The sequence below is a fragment of the Macrotis lagotis genome, chromosome 4 (assembly GCF_037893015.1).
Source record: "Macrotis lagotis isolate mMagLag1 chromosome 4, bilby.v1.9.chrom.fasta, whole genome shotgun sequence".
Taxonomy (NCBI): domain Eukaryota; kingdom Metazoa; phylum Chordata; class Mammalia; order Peramelemorphia; family Peramelidae; genus Macrotis; species Macrotis lagotis.
This window is the reverse complement of record NC_133661.1, coordinates 20,935,097-20,952,826: the sequence shown is the minus strand read 5'-3', so window position 1 is coordinate 20,952,826 and position 17,730 is coordinate 20,935,097.

Genomic DNA, 17,730 nt, shown 5'->3' with positions numbered 1-17,730 from the left:
GAACGTACCTCACTTGGTATTGGAATTCACATAGATAATATATGCAAAACCCCCCATCTTTAAATGTTAGCTTTCCCCACTTTTTTTTGTGGTTGCACATGGGAAGTATTTATTAAATTGAATTGCATTTCAAATGATGTTTTGAGTTGAGAGATGGGGGACAAAGGAGTAATGATACCTAAGCTATTTATCTTTCTCTGGCTCAATAAATAGAAACCTGGACAAACCATAATGAATGTCAGTGAGGGAGTAATTAGTAGACTTTCCAGTAAGAATCCAGGGCTTTAAAGTGCACAGAGGAAATAAGAAGGAAAGAGGGATTACATCTCTTAACAAACAGAAAACTTGGATCTTAAAACCACCTCATACATAGATATGTCAGCAAAAGGAGATCAGAGCTGTGGTGCTGATCCCATCTCAGCCAACAGGTTTTTGGCAGACCACCTAAGTTCCTTGGGACACAATCTCTTCATCTGTTAAAAGCTAATAAGAACACCTGCCCTATCTACTTCAAAGCATTGTTTATAAGAATTAAATGAGATCATGGATGGGGAAAGGGAGGGGGACTTTTGTAAAATATAGAGTGCCACAAGAATGTGCAGTGTTGCTATTTTCATTGCTAAGAACAATTTCCTGAGGCTCTCACTCATCACCCAACACTGATGGGGGACCTTCCCTTCCTAAGGCGACTTAGTTTCATTACCTTTATTGTTTTCATTTCTTAGGCAGAACCCAAAGAAAAGTTTCTGGAACTGAGAAGAAAGACTTCTTTCTCTTGACTCTAGTGATTCTCTGGAGTTGGCTTGTTTTTTGAAGAACAGAAAAAAACAACCAAAAAGATAGAGAGTCAAACATCTAGTTCAGCTTTATAAGCTTCTCTGTGATCTGTAGAGTATTGAACTGGGCATTGGGTTTCTAGGTTCTCAGCTGGGGTAGTGGTTGGAGCCACCATACACAAAACTGAGCTTCTCCTAAATCCAACCACCCTCCAAACTTGGCTGTTTCTGTTGAAATCCTCCCAGCCACCCAAGTTCAAAACTTCTCCATTAAACTCTGCAATTTTTGAGTCAATGGTTCTGGGTTTAAATCCTGACTCTGACCCTTTATTACTTGTGTGATCATAGGTCAATCTCTTCCCCACCCTCTCTATTTTCCCATCTGTAAAATAAGGGGATAGACTTGCCAACTGTGAGATTGGTTCCTGCTCTCCGTCTGTGATCTGATGAGTCTGTAATCAGTTGCCAAATCTCGTCATTCTTCCTTCATGACATCCCTTATACTCATCCCTTTCCCTCTACTCACACAGTCCCTGCCCTCTTCCCATCACTATCACTTGGTCCATTATAATAACCTGCTCATCCGTCTTCCTACTTCCAATGGCTTCCCCTCTCCAATCTGAATTTTCTCCCTAAGGTGGTCTCACTGTCTCTCTTTCTTTTTCAAAAAGACTTTCTTGTTTCCTGTGGCCTCTGGAACAAATGTTATGACATATGAGGATTCTTTAAGGCAGTGAAGTGGCATAGAGGATAGAGAAAACCTGAGTTCAAATCTTGCCTCAGACACTAACTGGGTGACCCTGAGTAAGTCATGTCTTTCAGCACCAGACTCCTCATGTGTAAAATGGGATACAGTGAATATACTCTGATCCCACTCTTAGGGCTCTAGGGGTACCCCTGTAGGGTTTGGGGTACTTCTCTAATTCGATGGGCTCAAACCCCCATCAGTGATGTTCCCAACATTATTACCTACAGTAAATGATGAGCACCCAAAAGGTTCATTTTTTTTACACATACATCTCTACCTCAAAGATATAGAAAGGACAAAAATATGAACATTCCCCCCAACAGCATTAGGAGAAACTGCACTCTAAAACACTTTGATCTTTGAGTGGGCCCAGATTTAGCACTGTTTCTAGATAGAATTAGTCACACCAAGCTTACATCCAAATGCAGCTTTCTTAACCTGTTAACTCTGGCAAAATCTTAGTTTGGCCTTGACTCTTAAGACCCCTGGATGTTCAGATGTACAGAGAGCTGTCCTCCTAAACTGACAGGGTCAGAGCCCCAAGATTAAGGTTCTTTACCTAACATAATAAATTGAGTCAAAAAACTAAATCCCCTTTTCATGAGATACAGGTTAGCCTTGGAAAGAGAAGACCTGAGACTTCTCTCCTTATATCAAGTTTGGCAAACATGTCTGTGGAAGCTCCCTCTCCCACCCCCTCACCCCAGTTTTAGCTATTCAGCCAATTAAAAAGTCTTTTCCTAAGCACATGCTTAGCAAACCTGAACCAGTATGTCTACACACTCTCCAGACTTTCTAAGGTATTTCTATTACATGTCATCATCACACCTTTTCCAGAACAAGAACCCCAGAGATGCTCTATGTTCTAGTCCCTCCAATAGTATCTACTCCCACAGGACTGGGAGAATCAAATCAGACAAGATGTAAAGTGCTTTGTAAATCACAAATGTTCTATAAACAATGGCATCATCGTTGTCATTATTACCAGCCATCACATGGCTACTAAGGGTCAAGGTGGTATTTGAACTTAGGTCTCATGACCCCAAGTCTGGTGCCCTCTCCATTAGATTCCGAATGCCCCTCCAGGTTGAAATCTCCCTGCTCTTTAAAAAAATTATATAATAAAGAAGACATAAACCACAAAATGAGAATGTTTCTTGACATACATCATTTACCAAGAAATAGTCAATTTGGTAGCTTCCCGTCAGCCCTGCTATTCTTTACATAAACTCTTTAGGGAGTTCAATCAAATTCATCATAAATATTTGGAAGCTAATGGGAAGGGAGAAATATGTAATTCCATCAATTCATCCCATATAAGCAGATTGAATTTGAACAGAGCCCTTCCACTGGGCTTATGGGTTTCATAAAATTTTCAGGGTCCTATTCAAAGGCCATTAAACAGCATGAAGAATGTTATTACCTCACAAATGCATTAGACACCTCATATGCAAGTGTGACACGTTGAACAAAAAGACCTAAACTAGAGTTCTGATAAAGCAGAGATCCCACAGCCACTGTGCTCCTTCCTAAGGCGATCTCCCAGATTTGATCTCACACCCTTCTCATTCCCCAGGGGTCTCTCCTTGGCCCTCTTCTCTTCCTTCTCTACCTTCATAACTTTGGTGATGTCATTCACTCTCAAGACATGTACATAAAGTGGATTGGAGCGGGGGGGGGGGGGGGGGAGTACTGTGCTAAGCCCCCAGTCTCACTTTTTCCTTTGGAATCATCTGAAACTAGATTTGAACTCTGGTCCTCCTGCCCTATCCACTGCACCACCTAGAACTGTGGAAACAAGGGAGTGACTGGAATGTAATGTTAGTAACTGGGTCACCATTCCAGCCTTCGAAGGTGGAGTTTAGCTATGGTATTTAAGGACAACAGATGATGGTTGTTATCGGTGATGGATGGAAGATTGACCACCTTTGACTATGGGCCAATAAGAGGTGATGAGCCAACCCTTTGGCTCAGAGAAGGAGGCTACAGATCTGTAGATAGGCTGGGAAGTCTCCCATCCTATCAGGGTTTTATAAATACTCCTAGTGCCTGCCCTGCTGGGAAGGTGGAGAAATTAGGGGTGGTGTGGTGCCTGTTTCCTCTTCCAAATACATCTTATAAATTGAAGCCGTGCTTCCCTCCCTGCCCCCAGTGGGGAGAGAAGAGCAGTTGGAAGGAAGCATGAATCGGATACCACATGGCTCACTGTGAACATTGATCACAGACTTTGCACCAATTCTTTAAGACCATATTTGAAAGATCCAGCTAGTAATGCTTTAATGTTATCTCTCTACAAACATCCATCCCCTCCTCTTACTTCCCATGACCACCCCCACAGCAATACCAACTCACATTAAAAAGTTCTGTAAAACTTGCTGAGAGCGTGGGTGTCATTATCCCCTTTTCACAGATGAGAGGCTCAGAAATGCCAAGTAATTTGCCCTGGGTCATATAACTAGTAAGTGTCTGACAAAGGATTTGAATCCAAGTCTTCTGGACTCTTTCCAATAGGGCCCACTGACTATATCCTAATCCAGACCCTCACCACAATCTCTCTTGTCCACAGTACCCTAACAAGGCTCCTTTCCTTCCACTTACTCCACACTCCAGTCCATCACTTTCCCCATTCATTCATTTAGACATGTCACTCCTCTCTAAAATCTCCCAGGGCTCCCTATTGTCTATTCCTTTGCCAGCATCCAAAGATCTCCATGATCCTTAAATCTCTGCACTCAAGTCAGTTGAACAGGTGTTTATTAAGCAGGTGTGTGTGTGTGTGTGTGTGTGTGTGTGTGTGTGTGTATTTGTGCCAGTCTGGTGCTAGGAATATAAAGACAAAAATGAAGCTATCCTCGTCCTCAAAAGCTTACATAATTCAGGGAAGGGGAGCAAGGGGGAAGAGGCAGAGGCGGATGCAACGTGTACTCGGAACTCGGATAAATAAATGCAAAAATACAGAAAAAGTAGCTTTAGAGGGTGGACTTAAGTTGAATAATATGCCAACTCCCTTTCTCATAAGCTCCTTGAAGATAGGAACTGTCTTGTTTGTATGTGGTTAATAATAATAACAGTTAATATTTATTTGCACACAATGCTTTATAATTATTCTCTTATTTGATCCTCATAACAACCTAGAAAGTGGATACTATCATTAACCCCATTTTTCAGATAAGGAAACTGAAGCAGGCAGTTTACTTTGCCCCAGAATCACATGCTAAGTGTATGAAACTAGTTTTGAACTTCTGTCTTTCTGACTCAAACTTAAAATCCACTATGACCACAGAGTAATTGTCCCTGGCAATGAGCCCAAGATACAATGCCTGCTTAATAAATGCCCCATCCGAACTGAATCACTCTCCACTTCCTAAATGTGTCCTGAGTTCTCCCGGCATGAAGGGTCTTTTTTCATATGATTCTCTGGACCTGCAATGTCCTAATTTCTTCTCTTGACCCACTTACTTCCAAAGATGCTTTAATGATAACGCAGAGCCCATTTCATACAGGAGGTCTTCCCTGATTCCAATACAGCGTGATTTCCCCTGAGGCACAGTCTTAGATGATGTCTTTCTCTGATTCCCTTCTTGAGTTCTAAAGTCATCAGGATAAACTTTGTGTCCTTTCCATCTCTTCAGTTCCAAGCACAATGAATTTAGTAGCATTGGTCAATGCTGATCGAATTGTCTGAAATTCAAAATTCAAGAAAAATAAGTTTTTGTATTTTGGGACTACACATGCACACACTCATACATATTCATATATGCACACTTACACACATATCCTTGTGTGTTAACATACATGTGCCTCGCTATGTTGTTGCTGAATCATTTCAAGTGTGTTCAACTCTTCCAGACCCCATTTGGGCCAATTACTCAGGAGCCTGATCCATCTTTCTAAACCACAAGTCTGATGGCTTTTCTCCCCCACTCAATGAACCCCACTGGGCCCCGGCTATTTCTAGGATCAACCAGGAAAGCCCCTCCCCAGCCTCCCCCTTCCCACCTTTCCATTCTCCTCTCACTTTACTCCCTTCCCAGTACTCCACCAGGCTCTCTTGTGAGGCCTCTCTTGGTAGTCCTCCACCAGGCTGCTGACTCCCTACCATGTCTTTGCCCTGGCTGTCTTCCTCACCTTCCTCCTTTCTTAGTCTGCTCTCTTTTCAGAGCTCCTTGAGGATAGCATCCATTTTTGTCTTTCTTTGTTTCCCCAGTCACATAGTAGGTGCTTAATAAACGTTTGTTGACTTGTTGACCTGATTAGACATTTAACAAATATTGAATAAATTAATTGCTAAAAATTCAACTAAAAAAAACTATTGGAGGAAGAAAACCACCCACTTGAGGTCATTGAGGAGGCATTATGGTTCTATGAAAAGAGGACTGGACTAAAAAGTAAAAGAACCTGACTTTGAGAGTCTGATGGGCAGCTAGGTCACTGCCACGTGGCCATGGACAAGTCACTTCATTTCAATGGATCTGGTTTCCTCAACTGTCAAAGAAGGGGGGTTGTGCCAGCTGGACTCTGCATTTCTGACTCTAGATGCCTACGTTGATAATGCAGAAGGTCCCTCTAACTCGATGCTCTTGAGCCTTCAAGTCTAAACTGCCTGGGGAAAGACAAAGTCAGAGTGGAATCATGAGAAAGGGGGATGGATAGCAATGACAGACAATGTGGCTGAGGGCTGGATCTGACTCTGAACAGAGACCAAAGGCTGGTGACATCTGAGAAACATCTTTGGTTCTAAATGAAGAAGCTTGGGGACTACCCACAAGTCCGGTCCTATGGCAAAGAGACCTGGAGAAACATAGGATCCCTGAAACCAAGCACTGGACAACGGTGCATCCATCGCAGAAGGTAGACTAGATGGTCAAAAGCTGTCCAGCCCATGGAGAATAGAATGACTCCTGGCTCTCCAGATGACTCCTCAGCAGCAGTTTCCCCATCGAGTCCCTCAGAAGGATCGCATTCCTCTTACGGGATGGGTTTGCCTTGATTTCCTGGAAGCCGTGTCACTGAAGCGTACACTAGCTGGACACTATCCAAGCCCCTTTCCTGAAGGTGGGATTGTTGTGTCTTTCATTTTCATTGACCAAATGGCTTCTTAATAATTCATCATCTGTGTGATGCAGAAAAGAAGACATGAACTATTTTAAACCCTTCTAGCATCAAGGAAAAACTAAATAAAAGCAAATTAAAACATAATAACTAGGCTATTTCTATTCAAAATAACCGTTCTGGTGTTATACTCAGTCCTTATTTCAATTTTCTCTTGGAATTGAGCTGGTTTCTTCACCCCATAAAGCTGAGCATCTTAGCAGACATTGGCATTTTTTTGAACAATGGGAGGCAAAATCCAGAGCTAAGAATAATCCTGCTTGGGGGAAAATAGTTGCAGGATGTGTGGTGGTCACTCCCCGGATCGTCCAACTGTGGGTAGATTTCTGTTGGGGAATGCCTTCCACCTTTTTTGGTGTATAGCTTACCATGATCATCCTGGAGGAGATTATTCGCATAGAATCCCAAGGATATAACGCATGGGGTGATGGGCACTTTTAGAAGGTGTTGCTTCTCCAGGACAAAATCCTAATTCTCCCCCTGCCCCCATGTTATTTTTCTCTCACTAGGGCCATATCTCTGGTGGAAAAATAATATTCTGAGTTGGGTCCCTGGTAGAAGGATTTGTTCATAATTTGTACGGTTGAGAAACTGACATTTTGGAAAGATCTTGGATCGGAATCTTCAGTGTGAGCCATTTTCTTAACAACCCTTTTTTACTCTTTTTTTTAAATTGGTTTTTGCAAGGCAATGGGGTTAAGTGACTTGCCCAAGGTCACACAACTAGGTAATTATTAAGTGTCTGAGGTCTAATTTGGACTCAGGTCATCCTGACTCCAGAGCTGATGCTCTATCCCTTGAGCCACCTTGCTGCCTTGGCTCCTCCCCCCTACTTACTCTTAAAAGAGAAAAGATGTTTTTGTGAAAATCATTCTAATTTTTTAAAAGGCAGACAAAAATATTGTTAATGAGGAGACGGAGAATTCAATGGCCTTCTACTGTCTAAAACCTTCTGTTTTAACCCATGTGCTCCTGGGAAGAAAGGACCTCAGGGGTTGTGGGGACCAGACTATAGGCAAAGCCATCCTAAGGAAGGAAACCTAGGAAATCAAGCTCATCACTGGCTAGACTTCACAGGATTCTATTTCTGGGATGTGGTTCATTCACATGTCTGGGGTTTATTTTCCCCCAGGAGATATTTTAATGCTGTGTTTAGGGTGATTTTTATGGGTCCCTTTAAAGCAGAAGGGTGAGATCCTAGGAGTGACCTGTCTTGAGAAACATATTTCTAGTAGTTCCCTTAAAGAGGGGAACTGCTGTATCCTCGGGATCTTTGGGAAAGTGGCTGGGATAGCAGCAGATGTGCATCCCCCCTTTGAGCATGCCCATTCCAGAGTGTTGGGAACCGTTAGCTGATCTCCCCCCCTTCCTCTTTTATAGCTGTATAAAATTGACATTAGGATTGGAGCCCCCACTCATCTGATCAATGCCAGAAGATGAAAGAAATCCAACACTCTGACTGGATCTTTTTTTCTAAATTAGATTTCTTTTTAATTCAATTTTATTTTTTATTAGCAATTATCAACAAATACAAAAACACTAAGAGGCCTTAGCCCTCCAGAAACAACAAAATAGAGTTGATCCATCCAGTTCTGGAGACTCCACTTGTTTCTAAGATAAAACTCTGAGTCTAAATTCTCCCTTCTTCACTTACCAGGTTTATTATATGTTATTCATCCCTCTCCCACCCCCCCACCCCGCCCACTACAGTCCACTTCTGTCCCCTGTGCCTGCTCCCCCATGAGGCCCTTCTTGTTCCCCTTCAGTAATATTTGCATATGAAAAGGCAAGGGAAAGGGGACTGAAGGCTGATAAAGATAATTATTTGCTTCAAACCCTTTTCTCTATTCACTGATGCATAGCATACATTTTCCCCAGGATAAATAGATACCGTTTTTATTATTGTAACAGTAACTAAGAGTATTAAAAATAAGCAGGAAAGTCCGAGTTCAAATCCAGCCTGGATGGCTGTGTGACCTTGGACAAGTCCCTTAATCTCTCAATCTCTTATTATCTCTTATAATAATAATAATATCATAAATTATTATCTTCTGTTAAAACGGGGATAATAATAGGACCTATTTCCTGGTTGTTGTGAGACTCAAATGAGTGGATACTTATAAAATACTTAGCAAACGCTAAAGAACCTTGCAAACCTGAAATCTCTCTATAAATGCTAGCTATCATTAGTATTATTAGACACTTAATAAATAAGGAGTGACTGAATACATGAAGAGACTTCATCTTGCTAAGCCGAACTCTGTAGGGTTTGAGTTGTTTGGTTTTTTTCCCCATTTGGGAAACTGAGGGTGGAAATTCTAGTCTCCCACCCAAATCAGACATGACTGACTTTAAAATCAAATCTATAGGGAAGCAACTCTTGGAGCAGGGGACGTCGAAGTTCATCTTTCTTCGGTGTTCATAGAGAGGATGAGTGTTCGCCACAGCTGCAGGCCCCCACTTCCCTTCAAGCTGTTTTCTTTGTTTGAAGAAAGGCTGCCAAATGCAGAGAGGAGGCTCTTGGCAGGAGGAAAGGACTTGGAGCGACTTCATGTAGACGCCTTCAGAGGCGGGCTTCTCTATTTCTCATAAATGGGCAGGCGCTGAGGGAGAAGACTTCACTTTCAGACACTCTGTGTCATTGGTAAAAAATGCCCTCGGCCTTCTGGAGGCAGACATTGGCACCGACTTCAGATTCGAGGGCGCGTGTTTATGGGCTCTGAGAGCAGCAGGAATCTCTGGCAGAGCAGCTTGCAAGTTGGAAAAAGGGAATGGCACGGTTGATGCAAGCGCTGAATTGTTCACCCACTAATGGGGGAGCCTGGCATTGCTGGGATGCCAGAGTACCTCCCTGGTATGGGAGGGACCCACATCCTAAAGGGCAAAGACTCATTCCCAGAAGTCCTGCTTCCTACCAGATCAGGCCACGGGTGAGGAAGGTTCTGGAACAGGCAGTCAGAGGGCTCTTTGCTCAACATTCCCCTCTCAAGTCCAGCCATCAGTCAGTTGATGGCATGGTCTTCTTTGATGATGGAAGAACAATTGACCCCAGTCATTTTTCCTTCATTCTGGAGGAAGACCATAATGACAGTGACATCAGGGAGGTGAGGGGGGCTACACAAAGTCACCAGGCCCACTTTCTCCTCCAGAGCCATCTGGGTCCAGTGGCCAGAGATGGATCAGAATGATGGAGATGACCCTGGATGCAGGCAGTCAGGGTGAAGTGACTTGCTCCAAACCACACAGCTCATAAATGTTAAGTGTCTAAGATTGGATTTGACCCCAAGGCTGGTGTTCTAGCCACTGCTCCCCCAAGGCGAGGGCTGACCTCCCTCAGTATCTGCCAAGGACAGGTCTTCCACCTCCTTTTCATCATTGGATTCAGTTCATGCAGTGAGCAAGGATTTATTAAGTATCAGCTGTTTGCCAAGTGCTGTGGTAGGTTCATTGGGGAGGGGTTCAACAGCCATAACCTCTACATAGGTAAACAAAATAAAAAGTATATATGAAGTAAATATATAGGAGTCTAGGTGGGAGAATTCACCGTGGGATAAAGACTAATAATCTGGGACTATCAGAAAAGATCTTGAGTGGCAGCTTGAGAGAGAGGTTCCGTGACATGAAAATGAGGAATAAAATAATAGCAACATCCACAGCAACAATAATGATGGTAACAACTATAATATTCTGTTCTAGTTATGTGTCTTCCATTCATTTTGGTTCTCACGACGACTCTGGGAACGAGATGTGTTATTATCCTTATTGGACAGAGGAGGAGGCTGAGACAAACAGAGATCTGCCTCGCCTCCGGTTACACGGCTCTGAGGTAGCAGGGTTTGAGGCAATTATTTGGACTCTCAGTTCTGTCCACTATCCATACTGAAGGAGAAAAAGTGGAGTGGATGATCCCAGGATGCTAGAGGGGCAATGGAGAGAGTGTTGGACTTATAACCTGAAAGAGTTAACTTCAAATTCTAGTAGCTTTGTGACCCTATGCAATTTCCTTAACTTTTATTTTGGTTTTTTGCAAGGCTGTGGGATTAAGTGACTTGCCCAAGGTCACACAGCTAGGTTATTATTAAGTGTCTGAGGTCATATTTAAACTCAGATCCTTCTGACTACAGGGTAGGTGCTCTATCCACTGAGCCACCTAGCTGGCCCTCCCTTAACCTTTCTTGACCTCAATTTCTTTCTTTTTAAAACAATATTTCATTTTCCACAATTACACATAAAAACATTTTTAGGGTTTTTTTTTGCAAGGCAAATGGGGTTAAGTGGCTTGCCTAAGGCCACACAGCTAAGTCATTATTAAGTGTCTGAGACCGGATTTGAAGCCAGGTACTCCTGACTCCAAGGCCAGTGCTTTATCCACTACACCACCTAGCCGCCCTATAAAAACAATTTCTAACCTTTGTTTTTATTTAAAGTTTTGAATTCTAAATTCTATCCTTCCCTCCTTCCCCTTTTCCTCTTCCTGAGACAATAAGCAATCTGATATAGAGCATCTGCAGGGTCACAGCATACTGTGATGCAGTGGATAGAGTACCGGTCCAGGAATTTGAAAGACTGGTCTTCCTGAGTCCCAATTCAGTTGTATATGTAACCGTGTAAAACATTTCCATATGAGTCATTTTGTACAAGAAACCTGAACAAGAAAGAGTGGGGAAAGAAGGAAGGGAGAGAGGGAGGGAGGGAGGGAGGAAGGAAGAAAAAAAAGAATATGTTGCAGTATGTATACAGATGCCATCAGTTCTTTCTCTGGAGGCAGATCACATTTTTCATTGTGAGTCCTTCAGGATTGTCTTGGATCCATATATTGCTAAGAATAGTTAAGTCATTCACAGTCAATAGGTGCACCCTATTGCTGTTACCATGTACAGTATTCTCCTAGGTTCTGCTCACTTCTCTTATGACTTCATGTAAATCTTTTCGGGCTTTTCTGAAATCATTCTGCTTGTCATGTCTTAGAGCACAATGATATTCCATGACAATTATATGCTACAACATGTTTAGCCATTCCCTAATTGATGGTCATGCTCTCAATTTCCAATTCTTAGCCACCACAAAGAAGAGCGGCTACGAATATTTTTGTACAAATGGGTTCTCTTCTCCCCCTGCCTTTTAAAAAACCTATTTGGGCTACAAATCTAGCAGTTGTATTAGAACAAAGGATATGGACAAAATTATAGACCTTTGGGCACAGTTTCAAATTTCAGCCTTAGTTTCTTAGTTTCCTACTAATAACCAACCTACTTCTCTAGCTGCCTTACTTCTTCCCTCCCTTCCTTCCTCCCTTCCTTCCTTCCTTCTTTCCCTCCTTCCTTCCTCCCTCCCCTTCCTTCCTCCCTCCCTTCCTCCCTTCCTTCCCTCCCTCCCTCCCTCCCTCCCTCCCTCCTTCCTTCCTTCCTTCCTTCCTTCCTTCCTTCCTTCCTTCCTTCCTTCCTTCCTTCCTTCCTTCCTTCCTTCCTTCCCTCCCTCCCTCCCTTCCTCCCTTCCTCCCTTCTTCCCTTCTTTCCTTCCTTTCTTCCTTTTTCTTCTTCTCTTTACTTTTCCTTCTTTTTTCTTTCTTTCTTAAAAAGAGACACTTTTGTGACCCCAAAGCTCCTTTAATTAGGAAATATGTAGACAGAGTAACAAAGGGAAGCAAAAATTGGGTAAAGATTTTGGGACAATGACTCCAGCTAATTGCCCAACAGGCTACATCCAGAACCAACTCCCTTCCACTAGGATTGTGTCTTCATTTTCCAGTGCTTTTCATCCCTCCCCTTGTGACTTTTTGTTGTTGGATAGTTTTCAGTTATGTCTGACTCTTCAGGGTTTTCTTAGCAAAGATTCTGGAATGGTTTGCCATATCCTTCTCCAGCTTATTTTACCATTGAAGAAACTGAGTCAAACAAGGCAAAGTAACTTGCCCAGGCTCATACAACTAGTAGGTGTCTGAGGCTGGATTTGAACTCAGGAAGATGAGTTTTTCAGATTCCTGGACTGATATTCTATCCACTGTATCACTGTGACCCTGCAGATGTTCTAAAACTCTCAGGTTTTTTTTCCTTCGTGTCTCCCAATGGTAGCAATTTTATTGACTTTGGCCCTGGTGGCCATGGTACCTTAAAGAGGGGTGGGGAGGGAAGGGAATTGTGCAACTGGAACAGAGATGGTTATCTGTCTCTTTGCAAGTCCCTAAATTTAGTCATTTGCATCTCACCTTTTAAGTAGGCCAACCTTCTATCTTTTCATGGGGAAGTGTTGACTCTCTGCACAGTCTGGCAGGCCTCCAACTGTCTATTCCCTTTTCGTCACAAGTTAGACAGATGATAGGATGTGATTCCACAAGAATCATTGAGAATGAAAGGGAACCTCAAGGGTGGACAAAGGAACAGGAGGGAGAAGTCAGAGAGAGAGAGAGGAAATCAGCAAGGTGGGAATTAGGTCTTGGCCAAGGAATTGGAGAGTCCGAACATGGTGGTCTCCAAATCCTGAATGATCCTGTCCAGTTTCATCTCCTATTAGTATCTTATCAGTTAGTAGTATAGTGGATAGAACACTTAAAACCACTGAAAGCCCTTTGCTGGTTCTCAACTGGGACCCAGACTTTCCTCCTCTTCCTCCACCTCCTTCTTCTCTTCCCCTTCCTCCATTCATGTTTCCTCCTCTTCCTTCTCTCCCTTTCTTCTTCCTCCTCCTCTTCTTCCTTCTCTACTCCTCCATCTCTTCCTCTTTTCCTTTTCTTTTTCTTCCTTCTCTCCCTCCTCCTTTTCATCTCCTTTTCTTCGTTCTACTGCATCTCCATCCTAGATGCAGAAATGTAGGAGCAGAACACTTTTCAGCATGGGAAATGTCTTCTTGGTCTTAAACTTGCCCACCTACATCACTCATAGAGTTAAGGTCACATCAAGAGTACATTGAATTTATAAAAAAAAAAAGAGTACATTGAGTCAGAAAGGCCACAATAAAAAGAAAATCATTCCAATTATTTCCAATCAGGACATGCCTTTAAATGAACTGATTTTCCCAAGTTTAATATGATTGATACCTTTTTTAAAAAATATCTTAGAAAACCTACTCATCCCTTTATCATTTTGACCAAATTTATCTCTTTTGCCCCCTCAAATGTACACAATTGACTGTAGCAACATTTCTGATTTAATTCTCTTTTTTTTTAGGCTTTTGCAAGGCAAACAGGGTTAAGTAGCTTGCCCAAGGCCACACAGCTAGTGTGTCTGAGACCGGATTTGAACCCAGGTCCTCCTGACTCCAGGGCTGGTGCTCTTATCTACTGCACCACCTAGCCGCCCCCTGATTTAATTCTTGAAGGGACTTGATAAGCCGTCTACTCATACCTCCTCATTTTTACAGATGAAGCCATTAGACTCTAAAGAAGATTAATGACCTACCCATAATAGTAAATTATGAAAGTGGGATTTGGACCTGGGTGCTCTGACAGTGATATGTGCCAGAACTCAGGACACAAGGTCCTAGATCAAGGAAGTTCATAATTGGACCAGAATGCTTGGCCTGGAGTCAGGAAAATCTGAGTTCAAATCCTGCTCAAACACTAACTGTGCAACCCTAGGTAAGTCACTTACCCACTATTTGCCTCAATTTCCTCAACTGCAAAATGAGGATTATAACTACCTCCCAAGAATGTTGTGAGGATCAAATAAGATCATACCTCTAAAGTGCTTGGCTCTTTAAGTGATACATAAATGTCTATTTTCTTCCCCTTCCCCTGTTGTTTGACTTTGTTCTATATTCTTCATCTAAGTGATGACACTGAAAATTTTGAAAAATCTCATTGTACTGGAAACCTTCTAGGATTTTGGAATCTCTGTGCTGAGGAAGCAAGGACTCAAAGTACCCAGAACTTAACATTATTTCAGAGTGAAGCCCAGCCCAAGGAAAAAAGGGAATTTTCTTCCAGAGCTCCACCATCAAGCAGGGTTGGCTGACTTTCTCAGGGTGGCCACCATGGCCCCAACACCTTGCCTCTCCATTCTCTATCACAATCTCTTCTAAAGAGCAAATTGCCCCATCCCCCAAAATTAATATTCTTGTGGTCAGATTGTGGCTCATGATGCTACTGTGCCTCCCTCACAATACAGTCTACCCCAACTCCTCATTAAAATGTTTTCTGCAGCACCTTCATCTTCCAACAGTTAACTTCCCAAGTGAAAAAAGTATGTAGTAATAGAAATAGCTATGTATATGTAGGTAGAATGCTGTTGTTATTTGGCTCCAGCTCTTTGTGACCTTACATGGGATTTTCTTGGCAAAGACACTGGAGTGGTTTGCTAGTTTCTCCTCCAGTTCATTTTATAGATGAAGAAACTGAGGCAAATGGGGGTTTAGTGATTTGCCAAGAGTCACGTAGTCAGTAAATATCTGAGGCCAAATATGAACTCAGAAAGTTGGGCCTCCTTGATTTCAAGGAGCCACCTAGCTGCCCTCCCTGCCCCAATTAACCTTCCAACCACCCCATAGCTGTTGGTAAAGTGAATGAGTGATTGAGAGAGTCAAGACAAACCACAAACAAATGCCTTACAGAAAAGCAGATTTAATTTTTAAGCCGAATTCTTATTAATCAGCAAAAGCAAATCAAAACAACTCTGAAGAACCATCTTATTCCTAATGGATTGACTAATATGACAGAAAAGGGAAGTGATAAATGTTGAAGGGGAAACTAGAACACTAATGCATTGTTGGTAGAGCTGTGAACTGATCCAACTATTCTAGAGAACAATTTGGAGCTATGCTCAAAAGGCAAAAATACCCTTTGACACCCAACAAAACCACATCTAGGTTTGTTTTCCAAAGATATCACAAAAAGGTGGGTAAAGCCCATATGTACTAGAATATTCATGGCAGCTCTTTTTGTGGTAGAAATTGGGGGAATACCCATCCATTGGGGAATAACCGAAAAGTGGTGGTATATGAATGCCATGGAACATTATTGTTCAATGAGAAACAATGAACGGGTGGATTTCAGAAAAACCTTGGAAAGACTTACATGAACTGATGCTGGGAGAAGGGAGCAGAATGAGGAGAACATTGGACCCTTGAACAGCAACTTTGTGTTATGAGGAACTGTGATGGACTTAGCTCTTCTCAGCAGTACAGTGATCCAAGATAATTCTAAAAGACTTGTGATAGAAAATGCCACCCACATCCTGAGAAAACTATGGAATGTGAATGCAAATAAAAGCAGACTAGATCCACCTTTTTAAGTTTGATTTTTTCTTTTTCCTTCTCATGATTTTTCCTTTTTTGTTCTGATTCTTCTTCCACAGTGTGGCCAATGTGGAAATATGAGTAACAGGACTGTATATAACCTATATCAGGGTAGGGAGGAGGGATGGGCAGGAGGAAACAAACTTTACAAAAATGAGAGTTGAAAATTATCTCTATATATAATTGCAAAAACAAACAAATAAGTATTTTTTTTTAAAAAGCTGAAATCTACATAGGTAGATTTACAAATTTACTATTCCTTCTCCAACCCCAAGAAAACTTGATTGATTTATGTCAGCTGCTCATTTCCTATTTCTCCTCCCCTCTTACTCATTCTCACTTCTAGGGGAGACTGAAGTCTGCTCTCCAGTGGTATGAGAAGAGTGCTGGTCAGTGGGAAGGGTCTGGAAATGTGACCATTCAAACACATGCCCCTTGTAACAAGGGGACATTGGAAAACAGTGTGATGATGAAGGAGTAAAGGAAGCCAAGCACACAGGTTGCCTCGCCAGCCCTTCCTTTCAATCTTCCAGATCATTCCAGTCCAACAGGTTTTTCAACACAAGTTCAGAATAGAGATTAAAATGTATGAACTATGAATCTGAAAATATCTTGGCCTGTTTTCTGCACCCCAGTGTGCCCGGCCTTCCTTGCTCAAGGCTGTTTGCTATGCCGGTGTCAAAGCACAGAAGTGTCTATCCAAGATGGCGCATTCTTGGGAGCCAGATGGCCCTGACTGGCACACAGTCATCTTTGCATCCTGCCAAGAGGAGGCCAAAGCCCCCTGAGAGACAGAGCTTGGGAATGTCGTGACTGAAATGACAGACATAGTTGGATAATTGTGGTCAGCCCAGTGGGGAGACTGTACTTTGCACAACAGTCTGAGAATAGAAGGGATGTCTAGATGATGGAGTAGCTTTTTAGTCCCCTCCTAATTTATCACAGGAAAGATCAGATACAGTCTTCAGACAGGGAAAGTCATCTTGCCCTCTATGTGATGACATGGGAAATGTCTAATTGTCAGATCCCAAATCTTTTGACTATAACTAATTCACCCACATTCAAGTAGTTTTTTGGTTTTTAAGATTCCATGGTGTGACATTCAAGGCCTGTCAATTATTTTTAATTGATGCATGAATAAACAAAGATGGTATAATTTCAGCAGAGTAGAAAACTCCTGATGTGCCACCAATACAAAATTGCAATCTGTCTTTTAGATAATATCATAGATTTGAAGTTAAAAGACAATCTAGTTGACTTTCCTCTTTTTTACAGGTGAGAAAGCCAAGAGAGACAAAAATGACTTGTCTAAGGTTTCAGAGTTAGGATTCAAAGCAGGTATTCTGGCTCCAAATCCAGTTCTTTTTCTCTTAAAATACATCTCCTCTTACTTGATAAGACTAAGGCCTGAAGACACACTGCCCAAATGATTTACCCTAGCTGGGGTCAAGGCAGAATTTGAATCCAGATCTTCCCAAATCCATCACCACATTGCCTCTAAAGAAAAATTTAATAATTCCCTTAATTTTTTCCACTTTATCTCTCCAAGCAACTTATCTCACCATGCATCCATTTTCTAAGCTTCCTAATGTGTTAGGACTTAGATGGGAACTGGTGAACAAATGTTTCCTTCACCAAGATAATGGTCTCCATGGGATGGCTCTTGATAGCAAGCATTCAAATGGATGAAAAATATCCAACCTTATTGGAAATGCTTTGCATTGAAGAATTGATGGAAAACCTCAGCCCTTGTTCTGTATTCTAAGGGCCATTTGGCTTCTGCAGCCTAGAATTGGCTTGTATTTAAACCCCTACCTCCTCCTCACATCCCCTTTTCTGTTAAATCTGAGATTTGGGCATTGGAAA